The sequence below is a fragment of the Megalopta genalis genome, chromosome 3, assembly GCF_051020955.1.
Source record: "Megalopta genalis isolate 19385.01 chromosome 3, iyMegGena1_principal, whole genome shotgun sequence".
Taxonomy (NCBI): Eukaryota; Metazoa; Arthropoda; class Insecta; order Hymenoptera; family Halictidae; genus Megalopta; species Megalopta genalis.
In genome coordinates this window covers 28393670-28414853 of record NC_135015.1, presented here as the reverse complement: position 1 = coordinate 28414853, position 21184 = coordinate 28393670, and the positions used below count along the sequence as shown (strand labels likewise).

At 43.7% G+C, this 21184-nt stretch overlaps 1 protein-coding gene across 1 annotated transcript in view; it reads right to left on the bottom strand.

The window, feature by feature from the left end:
- Positions 1 to 20973, bottom strand: part of LOC117222094 (disintegrin and metalloproteinase domain-containing protein 10) — a 438103-nt gene extending 417130 nt beyond the window's left edge. Inside the window, exon 1 of the mRNA XM_033473591.2 lies at positions 20655 to 20973. The gene's annotated coding sequence lies outside the window, so the exon portion shown is untranslated. The remainder of the gene's footprint in view (positions 1 to 20654) is intronic.
- Positions 20974 to 21184: the final 211 nt, after the last annotated feature.

Genomic DNA, 21184 nt, shown 5'->3' with positions numbered 1-21184 from the left:
AATAGTATTGTTTTGTATGTGAATAGTATTGTTTTGTATGTGAATTTAGTATGTGAAATTAGTATTGTTCAATTTGTATGTGAACAGTATTGTTCGATTTCTATGTGAACAGTATTGTTCGATTTGTATGTGAACAGTATTGTTTTGTATGTGAATTTAGTATATGAAATTAGTATTGTTCAATTTGTTTGTGAACAGTATTGTTTTGTATATGAATTTAGTATGTGAAATTAGTATTGTTCGATTTGTATGTGATCAGTATTGTTCGATTTGTATGTGAACAGTATTGTTTTGTATGTGAAATTAGTATTGTTCAATTTCTATGTGAACAATATTGTTCATCTTGCATTCGATATGCTCTATTCAACCTACTCATTTTTGTCATAAATGCATTAAATCCTCAGCCTACCGCTTACACCAATCGTTGCTCGCAACTCTTTTCCTTGGATCTAACTGCTTCCGTTAGTCACGTTTGTCAAAACTATCCTCATAAGTCACAATTGAGTACGTTTCTGCAATTTTTGTTCTCGCACCAGCCGAGCTCGCCTCTCATTGGTCGGTATTTTTCTTTAATAACTCGTGAACAAAGCCGCGGTTTGCATCTGCGCTAAGATAAAAGTCTAATAGTCAAAGTGACGCGTCTAATAAACATAAAGAACACGGTCGAGCCCGAACAAATCCTACCTAGACTTCGGATCATCCTGCAAAATAATAAAATTCCAAGACGATCGTAAAAAGCAGAAATGACATAAAAATGAATTGTTTCATTCGATAGTTCCGACAGATTGAAAACAGTATACAAATAAATTCTCCGTAATTGGCGCTCAAATGGCGCACAATAATGGGCAATCTGGGAAGAGGAGGCACGATTATTCGAGGCTCGCGGCTGCTTTTTATAGTTACCATAATTTAGTTTTAATAGCTTTAATTTTAATAGCTTTTTAGTTTCAATAGTTTTAATTTAACCAATTATAAAATCGAGTTGCAAGGCTCAATCGCATCTCCTCTTCTCAAACTGTCCACTTTTGTGCACGATCCAAGCGTCGATTAGAGAGACTTCACTGTATTATTCGATTCTTATAATATCAGCCACTTATTTCTGCCATAAACGCCCAAAATCCGCGATCTAATCACGACGATAAGCAATTTTTCCGATTAGATTCCGGCTATGGGCCTGCTTCGCATGCTCCGGTCGGCCTCGAGTCTTATTTCTCCGGTAGGGAGTCGCGATTAAAATGTCCCTCGCATCCGCGAATTAAGGAACGGTTCCCGACGCGGCGCAGTCGGCGGGCTTAATCCGACGGATAGCCAGCGCGCGGCCGCCGCCTGCAATTCATTCCTATTGTTCCCCGGTATCCAATTAGACACATCGAAGACTGCTATCCCGCTCGGAAAGGGACGGAGCGTCTTCCCGTATAAACTACACCGCGCCGGCTCCTTCTCGTTGCTCTCGTCGTGGTATCTCTGATTCCCGAGGCAGTACACGAACCGCAGCTACGTGTAACGCGTGCACGACGAGAGGAATTTCGCGCGAGTTGCGGCGACCGCGAGAGGAAAGCCTGTGCGAGGCGGAGAAGGAGGCGGCGATGTGGGCGAACGGCAGCCGAGGAACACGAGTGGCCGTGAATGAGAGCTACGTATATTCAGCCACCTGTAGCAAGATATTGCTTCTGTCTTATCGTAAAGCAAGGCGGATGGAAAATAAACTGCGAAAGCGGCGCTCTGTGCGCCGCGTCTCTCGGTCCTCCGCTGAATGGGACACGCGAGAGTGGCCGGGCCGGCGCGGCGGGACGAGGCGGGGCGAGGCGGGCTGGCCGCGGGTGCCACCAGGATTCAATTACCCCGGAAGGAGACCAGAATTTTGTATCATCCCCGGCACAGCTACAGATTTTCAATGAATCTTGTCTGATCGTACGTGACCGGTAGGCCGAGTTAGTTACACGACCGAATCGACCAATTGCCTTCGTTTTCCATCCACCCCGTCCCACCGATCCCCGCCTCGACAGCCCCAGCCCACTGCTCTTCTTCACCTCCGCACCCCTATTTCATCGTTCCACCCCCGTGGCCGGCCCTCTTTCTCGTTCCGTGACTTCTAGTCGATCCTTGCCGACGCTCCTCTCGTCCCACTGGACTCCCTCCGCTCTCTCTCTCTCTCTCTCCCTCTCTCTCTTCCTCTCTTTCTCTCTGTCTGTCTTTCTCTCTCTCTTTCTCTCTTTCTCTTTTCCAACAGTAATTTGACAGGTATCGATATAAGGTCCCCGAGGACGCCTCGATCATTAATTCTTGGGGAACGGTAATGTGATTCCTCGCGGTGTGTCTGCGCGTCAAGCACCTCCCCCGGCATTGTTCTCGGCAAGTTTGTCGACTCGATGAATTCCGGGTATCGTGGGACACCAATTAAACTGCGCCAGATGCCTCGAACCAGGCCAAGATTGCTGCAGTTCCCCGATAATCGGACATTCCCCTGCCAGCGAAACAGATCTTCGTATATTTGTTTTCTCTATTCTGCCGTCTTCTCGCGCGAATTTCATCTCGAGCATCGGTCTTCCTCCATTTTATCTATTTTATCCAGTCAATTCTTTGTCCCCGTGTTTCTTCTCTTTTCATTCGACGTGATGCCAATTCTCTTTAGGATTTTCTTGGATTCTTCAAAGCTTCCGAACTTCCCCCCTCCACCCTGGCTACTTTCTCCATTCTCCTCGCGTTCCCGTCACTTTCTTTCCACCAACTTTCCCTACGGTTTCCTGCGACAGCAGCGTGTTCGAACCCTTTCTTTTCTCCTTTAGCTTTTCGCTAATTTTCTCTTGTCATCGATCCATTCGTCGATAGCTTTTCCCGAAGTTCTTTTTCCCGGGCGATTCTTTCCTTTCAGCTTTCTCCTGACTTTTTCGGTCGCGACGGATACGTTGTCCTCTGCATCGAATTAATTCTTTCGAATTTTCTTTATTATAGCGTGTTATTAACGCTATGCTATCCGCTGGTACTACGTTGGTGCCACGCGAAAACTGTCGGGCAAGCGCCGGTGGCACCACGTTGGTGCTATACAGGGTGTCCCAAAAATGTCTCGCAATCCGAAAGTAGGGGATTCCTGAAGTCATTCGAAGCAACTTTTTCCTTAGCGAAAATGCAATCCGCGGCTTCGTTTACGAGTTATTAACGAAAAACAGTGACCAATCAGAGGCGAGATCATCTGGCGCGAGACGGCCGAGCCAATGAGCGGAACTGGGCTCCGTGCACTCGTTGGCTGGGCCGTCGCGCGCCAGCCGAGCTCACCTCTTATTGGTCAGCGTTTTTCGTTAATAACTCGTAAACGAAGCCTCGGAAAACATTTTCGCAAAGGAAAAAGTTGCTTCAAATGACCTCAGGAACCTCCCATTTCCAGATTGCGAGACATTTTCGGGACACTCTGTATGTATAAATAAATACACAGTGGCTCAAAAAAGTGTTCGTACATCTTTTAAAACGCAATAACTTTTTTAAAACTGGTCTAAGTGACTTGAATTTTTTTTAGATGGTAGCGGGACTAGTCTAATTGATGACCAGAATGACCTTTTGAATTTTACTATTACTTGGAAAACAATTACTACCAAAGAAAAATAAAAGGTGATAACTGAAATGCTTTCTTTTTTAATTTTGCTTCATTACATTTGGAATTACGAAAAAGTAAAAATCTCTCGTTTTTTAACTCTTTTATCTGAGCCTATAACGGAAATTTTATCGAAATCAGTTGTCGTTGTTATGAGTTATAACAAATTAAAGATGATAAAAGTCGCAATTTTATCACGATTTTGACCAAAACTGGTGCCTATAGTGAAAATTTAAAAAGTGTTTCTCGTAGATCTCGGTAACTTATGTGCATGTTGAAAATTCTAAGAAATCTGCAGTTTTTATAATCTTTCAATGTCTGTAGATCGAAACTGGGTTAACCGATTTCGATGAAATTTTCAGCACACATATATGTCACCGAGATCGACGAAAGACATTTTAAAAATTTTTTTTACAGGCTCAGACAAAAAAGTTGAGAAACGAGAGTTTCTTATTTTTTTCTATCATCTCAAGTAATAGCAAAATTTAAAAAAAAAACATTTTATTCATGGTCTAGTAGACTAGTCCCTCTATCATCTAAAAAAAATTCAAGTGACTTAAATCGGTTTTAAAAAAGTTATTGCGTTTCAAAAGGTATATGAACACTTTTTTGGACCACTGTATATAGTAATGTCTCTCTAATCGACGCTCAGATTGTACACAGAAAAGGACAATTTGGGAACAGGAGATGCGATTATTTGAACCTTGCATCTCGTTTTTTATAATTGCTGACAATCGGCAACTATATAAATGTGCCCTAAGACTCGAAAAATCGTGTCTCCTCTTCCCAAATTGTCCATTTTTGTGCACGATCCGAGCGTCAGTTAGGGAGTCATTATCGTGTAGCGTTAATTTATTCCCTATGCATCAGCTCCTCCCACCTCGTCCCTCTCGAAACGTCTGAGAAAATTTCCGTCGGACGAACATTCGTGCAGCGGGCCGGAAGAAAGCATAATTTATGTACACGCCGGCGTAATGTTTCACGTCAGGAACAGGGCGAAACATTAAAACTGGATTAGGTTCCGGTGCCAGGCACGTCGAAAATTAAGAAGGTAGTTTAATTCTCGCGCGCTGATTATTTCTCAAACGGCGCGAACATAGAATTAGGTTAATTCGGTGGCGCGGCAATTTATGGAAACAGCAATGTTGAAATTAAGAAGCGCGTTCCGCCCGATTACCGAGAGCCGCGGTTTTTCATTCTTTATGAAATTAACATTTCCCGGACACGGCCCGGCCCGGCCCGGCCCGGGGATAGGCGCCCGCCAGCTTATTTTTATCGTTCGCGGTCCCAGGATAATCGTGTATTTTGCGAAGCTGCTTCAGACAAAATAAAGAAAACGACGGCCCGCCGGTCCCACGAATTATGCGTCCTTATTAAAGGGATTCCCGGGAGGCTTATTAAAGGTAAAAAATGAAAATAAAAAAGAAGGAACACCGGCCACGGAGTTTATTTTCCGGAGGATTCAATTCTCGGACTAATGAAAAATTATCGGACAAATTCCGGCCGGCTGTATGCACTCGGTAATGGAACGCATCGTCCTCCATTTTCTGCGTCGGCCAATTTACGAAAGGATTCCCGGGTAGCCGCCGATGATTAATGCTATCTCCGCGGCGGGTAATATCAAACGATCATGCCGGAACAAACATCTTCCAATTATAGGGCCCATGTATCTCGGGCGCCGAAGTTGCCCCGTCCCCGGCCAACTTTTTCCGTAACGCGCAAGAAAAGGACCGGAACGAATCGCCCGGAGAAAAAGAAACAGTCGCGCGGATCCGAGGATCCCGAGCGATGATCTTCGAGACCTAACGATCAGAGTTGCACAAAGTGCGATTAAACCGAACTTCAACCTCGCTGTGCTCCGCCCACGCCGGTGCACCACAGTTCACGCTCCCCGCGAAAGCATTCTCGAATTCCTTCGATCCTCTCGCCGGAAATTTCTCAAACATCCTGCGATCGTTCTATTGGGTTGGCAGGATAGTAATTTCGGTGTTTCAGCGTGGAATAAAACTCAATTTTTTTCTATACGGGAAATGAAATTTAATCAGTCAAATATTTTCCATTCTGTTCGATGAGCTTTTGCTATCTTTCTGGTAACTTTATGATTCCGCGCTCGTGAAACTTCTGGTCTACTAAAAAACTCAATCAAGTGCGAGTCGAGGTTGTTATTGAAATTTTTAGCATTTAAAAGGTTTTGTAAACTTCTAAATAAATGATAATCCGTTGGTGCAAAAAAGTAAAATGTGTCGAAAATGTTCATTTTTGCACTCCACGTTAAAATTGACAGAAAACTATCAGTCTCATTTCGAATTTCGAATTCGAATTTCGGGATTTCAATGTAAAAATATAGCTCTCAATTTTTTCCACACAAGAAATGAACTTCAACACGTTGAACCCCACGTCACCCATATCTGGGTGACGGCTATGTTTTCGCAGTTTTATACTAATAAATTGTACTTATATTTAAATTCATTTTTAGAATATTATAACATTTTATTAGTTACCATGGAATTCGTTGAAACATTGTGAACTTAATTGGGGCGACTCTAGACACTCAGGACAATACGTTATAGTCTTTTGTAATTTCTTTTTGCTTCGTGGCGCCAGGAGAAATTCTACCGATTCACGCTGAGCGTTAACGCGTTAATCAGTCAAATATTTTCCATTTTGCTCGACGACCTTTTGCCTTATTTTTGGCAACTTCGCGATTCCGCGCTCATAAAACTTCCGCTCCTTATCGGTAAAAAACTTAATCAAGCGCGATTCGAGGCTATCGTTTTTATTGAAATCGACGCCATAAACTTCACATATCTCTTTGCGATCCTCAACCGCTTTCTTGCCTTTGTGATTCTTGCGTTTATGAAAATAAAAAATCCAAATGTGTTGAAAATGTTGATTTTCGCACTCCATCTTAAAATCGACAGCAAACTATCAGTTGTAAAAACAAAACTACACGGAATTTGTTTCTATAGTAACCTAAACGTGTCGACTATCAAAGCTGAAGACAAAAAAATTATACCCTTAACAAAAGAATGACAATGCAAACACAATACTATCAATTGTTGCAAACTGAAATTACTTTCTTGCGAACACAATACAGTAATGTCTCTCCAATTGACGCTCAGATTATCCACAAAAATGACACAATTTAGGAAGAGGAGATACGATTATTCGATCCTCGCGGTTCATTTTTATAGTGACGAATTGTCGACAACTATAAAAAAAACTAGCTGCGAGGCTCGGATATTCGTATCTCCACTTCCCAAATTGTCCATGTCTCTGCGCAATCTGAGCATCGGTTAGGGAGACATTACTGCAGCCTCGACAAACGGTGACAGCTTCCAGAACACGCGTTCTTTCCCTTCCAAATTATTGTTACCAGTGAAACAAGCCTATGTAAAATGCCGCGAGACAGACAGCGAGGCCCGGCAAGTCTCACGATCGCCGGGAAAAACGTAGAGCCAGCAGATAAATTCGTCAACGGCTGTCAGAAGGATTTTGTCGAGCGTATTGTCCGGTTTGAAGCGGCGTGTGGCGAGTTCTGGGCCGTCGGCTATAAGGCGGAAGTATTATTTATCCGGCTGGATCGCCGATATCCGCTCGATGCCGTGGCACAATCGGCCCGGTATAATTCGAGCCCGGTCGAAATTTATTTGCAACGAAACGGGCGCGCGGGGGCGGTAGTCGGGCGCTGGCGCGGATTGGAGATTAATTTTGTCAACTGTGCAACAATTTGCTATCGCGATAACGAATTGATTTAGCGGAAGAACGGCAAGACAGTTCAATTCCGCGAACACCGCCGGCCCGCGCGTTTTCCCACGGAAATTGAGTAGCGGTGAAGGTGATTAATTTCGCCGCGCCGCGCCGCACCGCGCCGGATGATAGAACGAGGCCTCGGACCCACCCACGCTCCGCTCGATTCCGATTAAAATTGCTTTCTGTTATTACGATCGGGCCGCGGCAGATCTCGCGATGCGGAGAGCCGCGCGGGAATTGAATCCGCGAGCAGCGGCCAGACCTGACGATCGTCCGCGTCGATTAAGGATTGTTTCCACTGGCTTGGACTGGCAGCCTAAGCCGCGCGACTCTGCCAATCGAACGAGCCGAACAAATAATCTTATAAAATACGCGTTTCCACCGCGTCGACACGGCCAATTGGGCAGGAGAGTGGGCAACGATAAACAAGCTCGAAGCGTTTCGCATCTCTTCAGCGTCATTTCAGAAGATTAGAGTTCCTCTTGACAAGCCGAACGCTATGATTCGTTTTCTATCGAGCCAAATCGCGCCAAGCGAGGCTAAGTCATCGGCATGAGGAACAGTTTCGGTCCCAAAGTAGAATCCGGGGCAAGATTAATAAGTCCCAAAATTCTCTCCAAAAGTACTGCTAGCTGATGTGATGATGTGTCAATTGATGAAAAGAATGACGTAATTCGTAAAAAGAAAGTTTAGGAAAGTTACTTCTTACTGACGTTTACAAAAGTTACTTTTTATAAGTTACTCTCCTTGCTAACAATTTTACGATAATATTGGTTCATATTTTCATTTTGAACGAATTCGAGCAAACAGAGGGTCGCCTTTAAAGTATAGTTTAAAGTGTCCGGAAGTAGAACCGATGTACCATTCTTCCACGAGAAGAAGGCACAGCCTATTTCTGCTGCAGTCCCTCCAATAATCGCACATAGTGATCGATATTGGTCGAATACGGTGACAAAGGTCAACGACGGATAGTACCGAGACCGAGTGAGACGGTCATTTTTCCGTATACTGTCATTATTCCCTCTCACTCGGTCTCGCTGCAACCCGTCGTTCACCTTTGTCACCGTCTTCGACCGATATCGATCAATGCCTGCGATCATAGGAGAAACACCGGACAGCAGCGGAAGTTTGTTTGTTCGATAACGCGAGAGGAGGAGCGACGAAGCCGAACGCTCGATCGAAGAATAGCGACGTTCGGCCTTTCGAGCCTTTCGGAATAGAGCGAAGCCAGTGGAAACGAGGCTTTAGGGTCGAAGAATACTGGCGTTTGGCCTTTCGAGCCTTTCGGAATAGAGCGAAGCCAGTGGAAACGAGGCTTTAGGGTCGAAGAATACTGGCGTTTGGCCTTTCGAACCTTTCGGAATAGAGCGAAGCCAGTGGAAACGAGGCTTTAGGGTCGTAGAATACCGGCATTCGGCCTTTTGAGCCGTTCGGTATTGAGCAAAGCTAGTGGAAATGAGGCTTTAGGGTCGAAGAATACCGGCATTCGGCCTTTCGAGCCGTTTAGCATCGAGCGAAGCCAGTGGAAACGAGGCTTTAGGGTCAAAGAATACCGACATTCGGCCTTCCGAGCCGTTCGGTATCGAGCGAAGCCAGTGGAAACGAGGCTTTAGGGTCGAAGATGCAAACCGATGTGTGACAAACCGATTCGCATTGCGAGGGTAGCTGTCCCGAGTCTTTTCAGAATCGTCATTCGATGGAGAGCAACCCAGTCGTTCCGCTTCTATCGTTCCTCCGTGGCTGCATCGCGGAGGAAATAATAATAATTAGAAGCAAAATGACGGCGCCTCCAGGCTCCGTGGCGGAACCGGCAACAGAAAACGAGAAAAATAACGGGCGGAAGTGCGGCGGTGCTCGTCTCCGATCCCCCGCACTTGCCCGGGATTTCGCAACACGTTTTTTTGCCGTTCGAAGAAATTAGCTACTTCGCAACTCGGATCGCCCTTTAATACGAAATTAAATTTTAAAGACCGCCCGCGCTAATTTCCCACGGGGAAACTTTCGCCGCCGTAAGTATCTCCCGCATGCCCCGGACAAAGCATAATCTGTTATAAGCGCGATTATTTCCGCGTGTACGACGCGCGTGTTCGCGCCAGCGAAGCGAAGATTCGGAGCACCGATCGGAGAGGTTTGCGTTCCGTTTCGAGGTGAGCTAAATAAATGACGGAGTGCAGGAAAAGAAAGCGAGCGGTTCCGGCCTGGTCCCGCTTGGGGACTCATCGGCAAGGTTTCCTAGCGGGCCCTGCCTCGCGGGCCAGTGGTCCATTCGAGAGTAAAATTCTCGACAGTTGCTCTACAGGGCGTCCTATAATTATGTTAACAGCTCTGTGGCTTCTGTCGTGCAACTTGCACCGTAAATATTCCGCAGGGGCGGTTGTTATTACGTTAATCGCATCAAGTATCCTCGATGAACGGCAAAAGTTCCAAGAGCCTCATTCGGCAGCCAGAGATTTCACGTGCCGAGGCGCGAGCATAATTCGCTGAACTCTGTTTTTCACGGCCCTCCTAATTTCGGCGCCGATGTGTGCCGCACTTGAACGCGATGTTATCTCGTCGAATTTTGGGCAACGGCGCACAGCGATATTTTTTCCCAAACAGTTGGCTCCAATTCAATTTTTGAATTTTCACATTTTGTCTCAAAAGTCACTCAGAATCGGGAACTATGGGATTCCTGAGATCATTTGGAGAAACTTTTTCCTCAGCGAAAATGCAATCCGCGGCTTCGTTTACGAGTTATTGACGAAAAACGGTGACCAATGAGAGGCGAGCCCGACCGGCGCTCCGCTCTCGCGGCCAACATTGCGTCGCGCTGATGACCGTTTGATGCAGCGGCAGTAGTCGTGAGGGCGGGGCGTCAGCCGTGCGCGATCTCGCATTGGTCAGTGTTTTTCGTTAATAACTCGTAAACGAAGCCGCGGATTGCATTTTCGCTAAGGAAAAAGTTGCTTCAAATGTCCTCAGGAACGCCTCGTTTCCCGCAAGTACCATAATTTCGGGACACCCTGTATATTCCGAGACATTATAAAATGACGGTCGCTTATCGTTACCGAAGCGACGGCCAGACGTTCCATTATATCGCAAGTCGGTGTCCCGAGGGCGCGGCCTCGTTAATTCGGATAATCAAGAGACATGGCGACAATTTCAACGAAGGTATTCCGCCTTTTTAGCAGCCGGCCGGGTTCTCACGCGACGCGTCGTCCACAGCTAGAACGAAACAGTCCCGGTTCTGTCCGCGAATGATAACAAACTGCGGTGTGGCGTGTTATCGGCGGCCCGTTGGAACCGCGGCGAGGCGGGACGAAAGAACGCGGAGGAGGTTTACTCGGAGGCCTCCGAGGAACGTGTCGAGCGTTTAACGAGCTGTCGGTAAACAGCCGAGGAACGGTGACTAATAACGTGGAACATTAATATTTAGGTCGCAGTTCGAGTCGAGTCAAGCCGAGCCGTGCAAACAACGCCTGGAAAAATGTTTGCACGCAGCCGGCTAGAGCGGGGCCGACTGATTCGGTGCGGGAACCCGGCGAAAAGACGATCAAACGAGCCCCTATTTCTGGGTCAATGTGATCCCGAAAATTTCGCAGCTGCCGCGAAAGAAACAGTTTATCGACGCCTTTGACGGCCGCGCCCGGAATTCCCAGGTTAAATAAACGTTCCGCGGGAGTTCGCCGGCCAATTAAACGTTGCCGTGCTTCTTTCGGCATGTGCACGCGAATATATATAAATCTGCACGCGGCCGAGCTTGTTGGCTCTCCAGGGCCGAACTTGTTCGAGTACTTCTCTCGCTGTTTTTCGAGTCCGCGGCGGACTCGGATGTTTATTTTCCACGGACTTCCGTCGGACCTCTTTGATACGGGGACCGAATTTCATTGCAGCCGAAACTTTCCATATTAATCGGCGGGAAATTTTCCGCAACGGCGAACCGTCCCCGGTCAAGAGGAATTACCGTGCGTCAAGCGAATTATATGTACCTGATCCCGTTTCTTTTTCTTTTCTTTTTTCCCGTTTTGTCGCGTAACTTACGTTCGACTCCGAGCAGCTTGATCGAACGGGAAAGAAAAAGAAAGCAAGAAGAAGACGGAATGCATAATTTTAACGATCCACGGCGTTTTTCTTTCTTTTTTCTTTTTCTTTTTTTTTTTTGCACGCGCGCCAGCTCGGCTTCGATGCGTTATAATTAGACCGCGGGATTTTCTTGATTAATTTTCTGCAATCCGTAACGAGATGCACGGGTTGCGCAAGAGTCTGCGCTTTTTCTTTTAACCACTTGCCGTATTTCGGCGGGTCTAACTTGTTAATTACGACCGCTGTTCCATTCATTTAATCCCGAATTATATTCTGGGCTCGTTTCGGGTTCAACTCTTCCTGTAAACGTAAGCACGCTGCGGTATTGTGTTCTCCGTTGCCTGTGGCTCGAGGATATTTTGCAACAATATTATTATAATAAACATATATAATAATAATAAATATATATAATATTTTCAACAATGTTTTTTATTCAACAATGTTAATACGTTGTTGACCAATGACCAACATTGTTGATATATATTCTAAAATTGAAAATTGTAAAATTGCCGGTCAACAATGTATTAACATTGTTGTATAATAAGTATATATATTATATATTATTATTCATATTATTATATATATTATATATATTTATTATTGAACAATGTTAGTATATTGGTCGCCGGCAATTTTACAAGGTCTTGCCATAACAACATACATTAGAATTTCTGAACAATTTGTTTAAAATGAAATTGCGCTGCCAAGCAAATTCCGATGCTTGAGCCGGTGCCATTAAAATCAGTAGGAGATATGTATATCCAAACGTTGTTAACGTGTTGTTACGTTCAGCGCTGACAATGAATCACTAGAATTCGCAAACACAAAATCAAAGCAATTTAATTAATCGGACCGAAACTAGGAAGTTAAAATTTATGATACTGAGTGACGTTAGAATTCCTTTCAATCCGAAACATCAGTCGATTTCGATTAAAATTTTCAGCACGCATATAAGTTACCGAGATCAACGAAAGGCATTTTTAAAATTTTCGTTATAGTCACAGATAAAAAAATTAATGAACAAAGATTTCTAATCTTTTAGTTTCATTTCAAGTAATGGCAAAATTTAAAAAAAAGAAAGCTTTTCAGCTTCTTCGCAATCATCTAAAAGAAATTCAAGTCACTTACTTCAGTTTCGAAACAGTTTATTGCGTTTTAAAAGGTATACGAACACTTTTGTGGGCCACTGTACATATTACAACGAAAATGAATTTTCGAAATTGGTCAAAAAATTAGTGTCGCCCATATGCGACCAACGCTGCGCTCAATGTGTTAATCCTCCGCATTCGGGGACACTTTAACTCGAAATTCGAAATAATTTATTCGACCTACAGTATTTCCATTTTATATAATTTAATGCACTTTAGACATATGAAATTGCATTTAGCGACTCGTATTTTGCAACAGTTACAGATTTAGCAGATTTTATACGTAAATCGATTTAATAATGTCAAAATTATATTGAAACGCGATGCAGCAGTTTTTAACACCAGATTTACGGAACCCGTCAAAATGACGGATCATTAAGTTGTTAATTTACGTTTATTCATATCGTGAAGATACATTTATGAGTTATTTATTCAATTCACGTGTTGCTTACTACGGTAAATGTTACAATAACACTTGTCAAAAATCAGAATAAATCTCTTATTGTTACTTTTATAAACTTTTCAGAATAAATCTCTTATTGTTACTTTTATAAAGTAACAATAAGAGATTTATTCTGATTTTTACTACTATATTAAATAAATTAATATAATAAATTAATATAATAAATTAATATAATAATATAATAAATTACTACTATAAAACAGCTGTTTTTTGTGCACAGTAAATCTAGTGTCAATCATCATCATCATCATGTCGGAGTCACGTTTATTGACTTTGCTTGCTCTTGTTCAGATTCCGATATAGTATATCAGTTGCTTATACAGGGTGTCCCAAAAATGTCTCGCAATCCGGAAATGACGGGTTCCTAAGGTCATTTGAAGCAACTTTTTCCTTAGCGGAAATGCAATCCGTGGCTTTGTTTACGAGTTATTAACGAAAAACAGTGACCAATGAGAGACGAACTTGGCTGGCGCGAGGCGGTCCAGCCAACAAGCGCACGAAGCTCAGTTCCGCTCATTGATTCGGCCGCCTCGCACCAGCACCAGATCTCATTGGTCAATGTTTTTTTCTTAATAACTCGTGAACGATGTGTCGGAGTAAATTTTTGTAAAGGAAAAAGTTACTTCAAATGACCTCAGGAATCTCCCATTTCCGGATTATAAAACATTTTTGGGACACTCTGTAGAATTAATTGCATAAGTGTGAAATAGAAATTGTCGCATTTACAATGTTCAGATCACATTACGACGCTCGCTTCAGCTAACTAGTTACAAAAACATATGTACAAAACATGTGTAAAAAAGCATATATAACATATATAAACAGTGTGACCTAAATAACCCCTTGCACTACGATATGTTTCGCAGCTGCGTTGCCAAGCACTTCTTTGTCCCAAATAAATTCGTACGCGGTGAAAATAATTCATCGTTATTGCACGACAATGTTTACTTAATCGTTTAAATATCGATAACGAAACAGTAGAATTTCAGAGCTGTTCTTCCTGCTCCGTAAATCTAGTGTTAACGGCGCCGCGGAACTCGCCGCTCGAAGTGGCAAAGCGTTAATTCGTTGAAAATTTAAAGGAGTTCGTCGAAGAATGATACGAACTCGCGCGGGAAACGCGGCCGACTGCTTGCTGCAAAGTAATCCGCGTTAATTGGTCGATTGATCGGCGGGTCGCGGGTCGGCCATCAAGAAAACCAAACAACCCCCTCGCCACCCTCTCGATATTCCCGGGCATTCGGGTCGCACCTTTGCCGAAGCAGCCGACCCCGCGCCGCGTTCCGACGCGTTTAATTCGGCAATTTAGCAACGGCGGCGTCGATCGCCGCGCCGTTACAGCGTCGTTCCGTTTTAATGGCCCTCCACCTGTTGGCGGCCGACGCCGCCGCATCGAAAGTCACGTCATTCGCGATTCACCGGGCCGGTTTTTCACCTTTAAACACCGGCCGGGGACGCGCCCGGCGACACGTGCCCGACTCGGCCCGACTCGGCCCGGCGCGCGTTCATCTCGGCGACCGACGAAAATTCGCGGAAACTCGTCGGCCATCGAGAAGAGAGAGAGCATTAATCTTTCAAACTTTTCGAATATTCCAGCGCCCGCGGAGAAAAATGAGCCGACATGCGGATTCCTTTGTTCGCCGATCGCTGCTAGAAATTTTGATGGACGTCGAGCGCCGGCCAATTTGTCGACAGTTTGTCCATTAAGCTACGTTCCGGCCGAGCTGCCGTCTGAAATTGCGGAACGGGAGAAAGGAGAGAACCTGTTTGCGCCGTTGGTTTTTCACTCCGCGCAGAGACGAATTGTACGCGAAAATGTTTCGCGAAAATTCAATGATTAACGCTGCGAGGCGATCGCGCGGAACGCGCGAATGAGAACGGAGGAACGTTCGCTTGTCGATCCCAATAAAATCTCGCGGCTGTGCAACGACTTCCGTTACGGTTCGCGGCGAGTTGCTGCCGCGGTCGTTGTATCAGAATAATCCGGCGAGTGCCGGGGATTTAATCGAACGTGACGTGAGCGACCGGTCAGATTCGTTTCGCGCGGCTATTAAAAAACGCGGAACGCTAAATAATAGCGAAACGGTGTCAGAAGGTGACGGAGAAATGTTTCCAGGGAAACACGGAGGCCGTCGCGCGTCATTCGGCCGCGAAAAAATAACATAGTCGCGATCGAGGCACGGGAGAGATGCGGCGCGATAGGGCGGTAAGAGGAGAAAATAAAAAATAAAAAGAAGCGGTAATAAAGCGTTCGTGTCGGCCGGCCAGACGTAATGGTTTCGCTTTCGAGTTTCGCGGCTGCTTTTTTTGTCGGCCTCGCGATAAGATCCCCCCTCAACGTTCCGGGGCCTGTGCGCGGCCGTGTCACGGGTCTTTGAGGATGATCGACGAGAGGAGAACGGAAAATTAGCGACAACGCCTCGGTTTCTCGGAATGAGACGTTACGTACGTGCTGGATGGCGATCTCGCGTGCGAAACCGGCGCGCCGGTTTTAATCGTCCCCGCGGATCGATGATCGATGAAACGGGACGGGCTTCGGAAAAACTGCGGGTGATTGACGGGACACTAATGGGATTAATAATCACCTCTGTCCTCTGCCCGCCGATAATTACAGCTCGCTTATTGACGTTCCGAGAAAATAATTGTACAATTAACGCGGCCCCGAGCGCCGTCCAATTCGGCCGCGACCCTTGTCCGCCCGACAATTACAATTAAAATTAATAAATTAAGGTTTTTGACGGAGGACGCGTGCCCCGGAATTATGAAATGACGTTGGCAATGCATCGAGCGCGCCGCTCGCTCTCGCCGAGCTGTAATATCAGCTTGCAATTCAATTACCGGGTTTATCGTTGTCAGGAGAGAATTCGTTCTGCCGGTCGCATCGACCGGGTCACCGCGATTTTTTCACCGCTTAATCGTGCTTCGTCTTTATTTTATAGACGGTGCCTTCTTGTGGTGTAGAAAAGTCTCTTGCCGCCGGATATTATTAATTAGGAGCTGAGTAACGTCGATCTTACTCGACGACGGTGTCGAGCACTCGCGCGATCGTTTTAATAGTATTATAACATATTATATGCTGCGCGAACTATGACGGATGAGCGCGTGTCTCGTTCTCTGTCTCTTAATCTCCGCAAACGATGCAATCTTATTACCCCTTTGATCATTAACACGTTAACTGCCGCGATCCCCGTTTTGAGGGATTTTGGAATTTTACGTGCGCCGCTTGGCGCGAAGAATATGTCAGGCGCGTTTGACAGTTTAACGTCATTTTGTACACACGAGTAAATAGTTTTTTATAGCAGTCGGTGTGTATTTTGTGTTTCGTTTCTTTTCAACAAGTGAACAAATTCGGAAATCATCCGTAAGTTGAACGCAAGAAAATTGTCATATTTGAAGCGTGATATTTTTGGTTTGATTTTTATATTATAATTAAATACCGTAAATACATATTATATTTAATTATAATTAATATATACTATAGATATATAATATAATATATTATATATTTAATTATAATTAAATACACGTAAATATGTAATTTAGAGATTATAGTAACTATGTGTTCCTTGCTCAGTTTTTTTGTTTTTCATACAATAAGAAAGAACTTTTCTCTTTTTTCTTTTATTAGTGTAACCTGTCACAATCGCCAATTGGTACTTTTTAAAAAATATAAAATATTTTAAGAAACACAATTTGAATATAATTATATTGCTACACAACTTTTCGTACGTAACTATTATTGTCGAAAATTTAAGAAGACAAATTTGACAGGTAATGGGTGAATAATTACAGTCTTTTAAACCGAGCCACGTTACTCGTAAAATAAAGATAGATAAAGACGGATAAAGACGAATAAAGACGAATGAAACGAAAACGTATACGCGCGGCGTTACAGTTTTGTTGACAGCTACTTTCATCTATAAATATTTCTGCCTGTCTCCCAGCAAATGTTTCGGTAGCCCACTTCCTGAATATTTCTAGCCCTCTGCCATAAATTCTCCTGCAGTCCCATAAAATGTACTCAACGGAAGAAAATGCTTTCTAAAATTCTCCTTGGAATCCCAAGTGTTTCGTGGTCTACCTCGACTCCGAATGTGTACACACTTTCAGTTATCAATTTCTCGGAACGTTTCTTACCTTACTTTTCTGAATTATTACGAAATCTTCCACCAAACAGATAGAAACCGCTCGACAAAGGGAATTGATCTCTAAGAGATTCTTCGAGGTTGATCTTTCAGTTCTCTCTCTCTCTCTCTCTCTCTCTCTCTCTCTCAATGTCTCTCTTTCTCCATCTATCCCTTTCAAAATGTTTCTCTTGCAACTACTTCCACCAATTTCGCCCTAAACGTTTCGAAATCATTCTCCAAGCAAAGCAAAGCTACTCATCGCATCAAAAGCTTCCCGACCGTTTCCACAGACCTTTACACAGATATTTCCGAAACGCTCCCTCCAGCCGTACAAAATCGAAATCAGACATTCTGAGCATCCCTTAAACCTCTTACACCTCCGCAAAACCCACTCGACCCGCCAAACAACAATCCTACTAAATCAACCCAACACCATAATGATTCACCTACGACGGCCCTTCAGAAAATTCGGGAAAGCGGATCAACGATTGCTAGATTATTTTCATAACACCTTGAAATTCGATACCGTTCCGATGAAATTCAATGTCATCTTTAAGCGACAAACCCTTTCGATCAAAATCGTCCAAGAAGATTCGGAAATATTAATACACAATTACTGAACTATTTTCTAAACGCTTTAGAATTCGATACTGCCCCCTGACAAAGTTCACTGCAACATTTAAATAATAAACCTTTCAAAGATCAAAATCGTCCAAAAAAAGATTCGGAAGAATTAATCAATAATTACGAAACTATTTTCGAAACACCTTGGAATTCGATACCGTTCCGATGAAATTCAATGTCATCTTTAAGCGACAAACCCTTTCGATCAAAATCGACCAAGAAGATTCGGAAATATTAATACACAATTACTGAACTATTTTCTAAACGCCTTAGAATTCGATACTGCCCTCTGACAAAGTTCACTGCAACATTTAAATAATAAACCTTTCAAAGATCAAAATCGTCCAAAAAAAGATTCGGAAGAATTAATCAATAATTATGAAACTATTTTCGAAACACCGTGGAATTCGATACCACTCTGACAAAATTTATCCCAATATTTTAGCGACTACCCTTCCGATCCAAAGATCAAAATCGTCCAAAAAGATTTGGAAGAATTAATCAACATTACTATATTATTTTTTAAACAACTTGAAATTCGATACCACCCCGACAAAATTCACCCCAATACTTTTGCGACTACCCTTCCGATCCAAAGATCAAAATCGTCCAAAAAGATTTGGAAGAATTAATCAACATTACTATATTATTTTTTAAACAACTTGAAATTTACCCCAATACTTTTGCGACTACCCTTCCGATCCAAAGATCAAAATCGTCCAAAAAGATTCGGAAGAGTTAATCAACGATTACGAATCTATTTTCTAAATACCTTGGAATTCACCTGAATATTTATACGACAACCCTTTCAACCAAATGATCAAAATACACCAAAATAAATCGGAAGAATTAATCAACAATTACTATATTATCTTCTAAACAACTTCTAATGTAAAACCACCTTAACAAAATCCACTCCAATATTAAAACAACAACCCTTCTAAACTAAAAGTTAAAAATTTTCCAAACAATTCGGAAGAATTAATCAACAATTGCTACATTACTTTCTGAACACCGCGAAATTCGATACCACCCCGACAAAATGCACTCGAATATTTAAGCAACAACCCTTTCGACCCAAAGATTATAATCATCCAAACAAATTTGGCAGAATGAATCAACAATAATAATATTTAAACGACAACCCTTTCAACTCAAATATCAAAATCGTTCAAACAAATTCGGCAGAATGAATCAACAATTACTACACGATTTTCTAAATACTCTCAAATCAGATACTACCCCGACAAAATACACTCGAATATTTAAGCAACAACCCTTTCAACCCAAATATCAAAATCGTCCAAACAAATTCAGCAGAATGAATCAACAATTACTATACGATTTTCTAAATACCCTGAAATCCGATACCACCCCGATAATATATACTGTAATATTAAAACGTCAACCCTTTCAACCCAAATATCAAAATCGTCCAAACAAATTCAGCAGAATGAATCAACAATTACTATACGATTTTCTAAATACCCTGAAATCCGATACCACCCCGATAATATATACTGTAATATTAAAACGTCGACCCTTCCAACCTAAATATCAAAATCGTCCAAACATATTTGGCAGAATGAATCAACAATTAGTATACGATTTTCTAAATAGCTTCAAATCCGACTCTACCTCGACAAAATATACTGTAATACTAAAACGTTAACCGTTTTCCAATGTACATATCAAAATTGTCCAAACAAATTCGGCAGAATGAAACAACAATTACTACACAATTTCTAAATACTCTCAAATCAGATACCACTCCGACAAAATGCAGTCGAATATTTAAGCAACAACCCTTTCAACCCAAAGATCATAATCGTCCAAACATATTTGGCAGAATGAATCAACAATAACTGTACGATTTTCTAAATACCCTCAAATTCGACACAACCCTGACACCACCCCGACAAAATATACTGTAATATTTAAACGACAACCCCTTCAACCGAAATATTAAAATCGTCCAAACAAATTCGGCAGAATGACTCAACAATAACTACACGATTTCCTAAACACCCTGAAATCCGACACCACCTCGACAAAATGGACTCGAATATTTAAGCAACAACCCTTTCAACCCAAATTTGGCAGAATGAATCAACAATTACTATACGATATTCTAAATACCCTCAAATCCGAAACCACCCCGACAAAATATAAAATAACTATAATATTTAAACGTCAACCCTTCCAACTGAAATATCAAAATCGTCCAAACAAATTCGGCAGAATGACTCAACAATAACTACACGATTTCCTAAACACCCTGAAATCCGACACCACCCCGACAAAATGGACTCGAATATTTAAGCAACAACCCTTTCAACCCAAATTTGGCAGAATGAATCAACAATTACTATACGATATTCTAAATACCCTCAAATCCGAAACCACCCCGACAAAATATAAAATAACTATAATATTTAAACGTCAACCCTTCCAACTGAAATATCAAAATCGTCCAAACAAATTCGGCAGAATGACTCAACAATAACTACACGCTTTTCTAAACACCCAGAAATCCGATACCACCCCAGTAAAATACCCTCGATTATCAAAACGACAAGCCCGGTAACTCGAAACGAAACCAAAAACCACGAGGAAAATCCAGAAAACAAATCTACCTCGTCGAAATGCGAACTACAGCACAATTGCCTGTGCCACCCGAACAAAATCTTCCGAACAAGTATCCTGCCAGGCGAAGATAACACGAAAATTCCGAAGCCCTGACCACGCGATCGTTCGTAAAATCGCGAAACCGTGGCGACCAAGGAAAAACGCCCGGCCAATTACAGAGATCGAGGCTGGAGCACGCGCGGCGTCCGTCACGTGTCTCCACCCGTTCGGAAGCGCGACATCCAGGACGAAGGTCCACTCACCGTGAAAGCGGTCCTTTCTGCTCGCCCCAGGACTCTGTGGAACGTGGCTGCAGGCAGCCTCGGCTCGGCTCGGCTCGAGAGGTCGGCCGGTTCGCGCGACAACGGTTTTCTCTTCCCTTTCCTCGGTCGGAGTCACGTACACTGCGACGAACCGTGATTCCGCGGGGGTGTGCGGAATCGTTCCGAGAGGGGCGGCCCGATGTCTCTCGCGCGAGTGGAAAACGCGTCACGTGCGAGGAAACGAGGAAACGACGTCGAGACGTACGTGAGCACGCGCGTCCAACCTCGTGAAGCGCTCCCGGCGCACTGACGCGCCGAAACAGCCCCGAACAACTGCCGGGTGGCTGGTGCTGCTGGTGCTGCCGTGCTACCGAGCCCCGCAGCCCCCTCCGGCGTCCACAACCCCTCCGGCGGACCGGCGACCCCCACCAGCCCGGTCGACGGCCGCGGAAAAATGGGTGGAAAAGTTGTAAGGTGTATGATCGGCCGATTATTGGGCCGAGCCCCGACCAGGGGAGGGGGTGGACGCC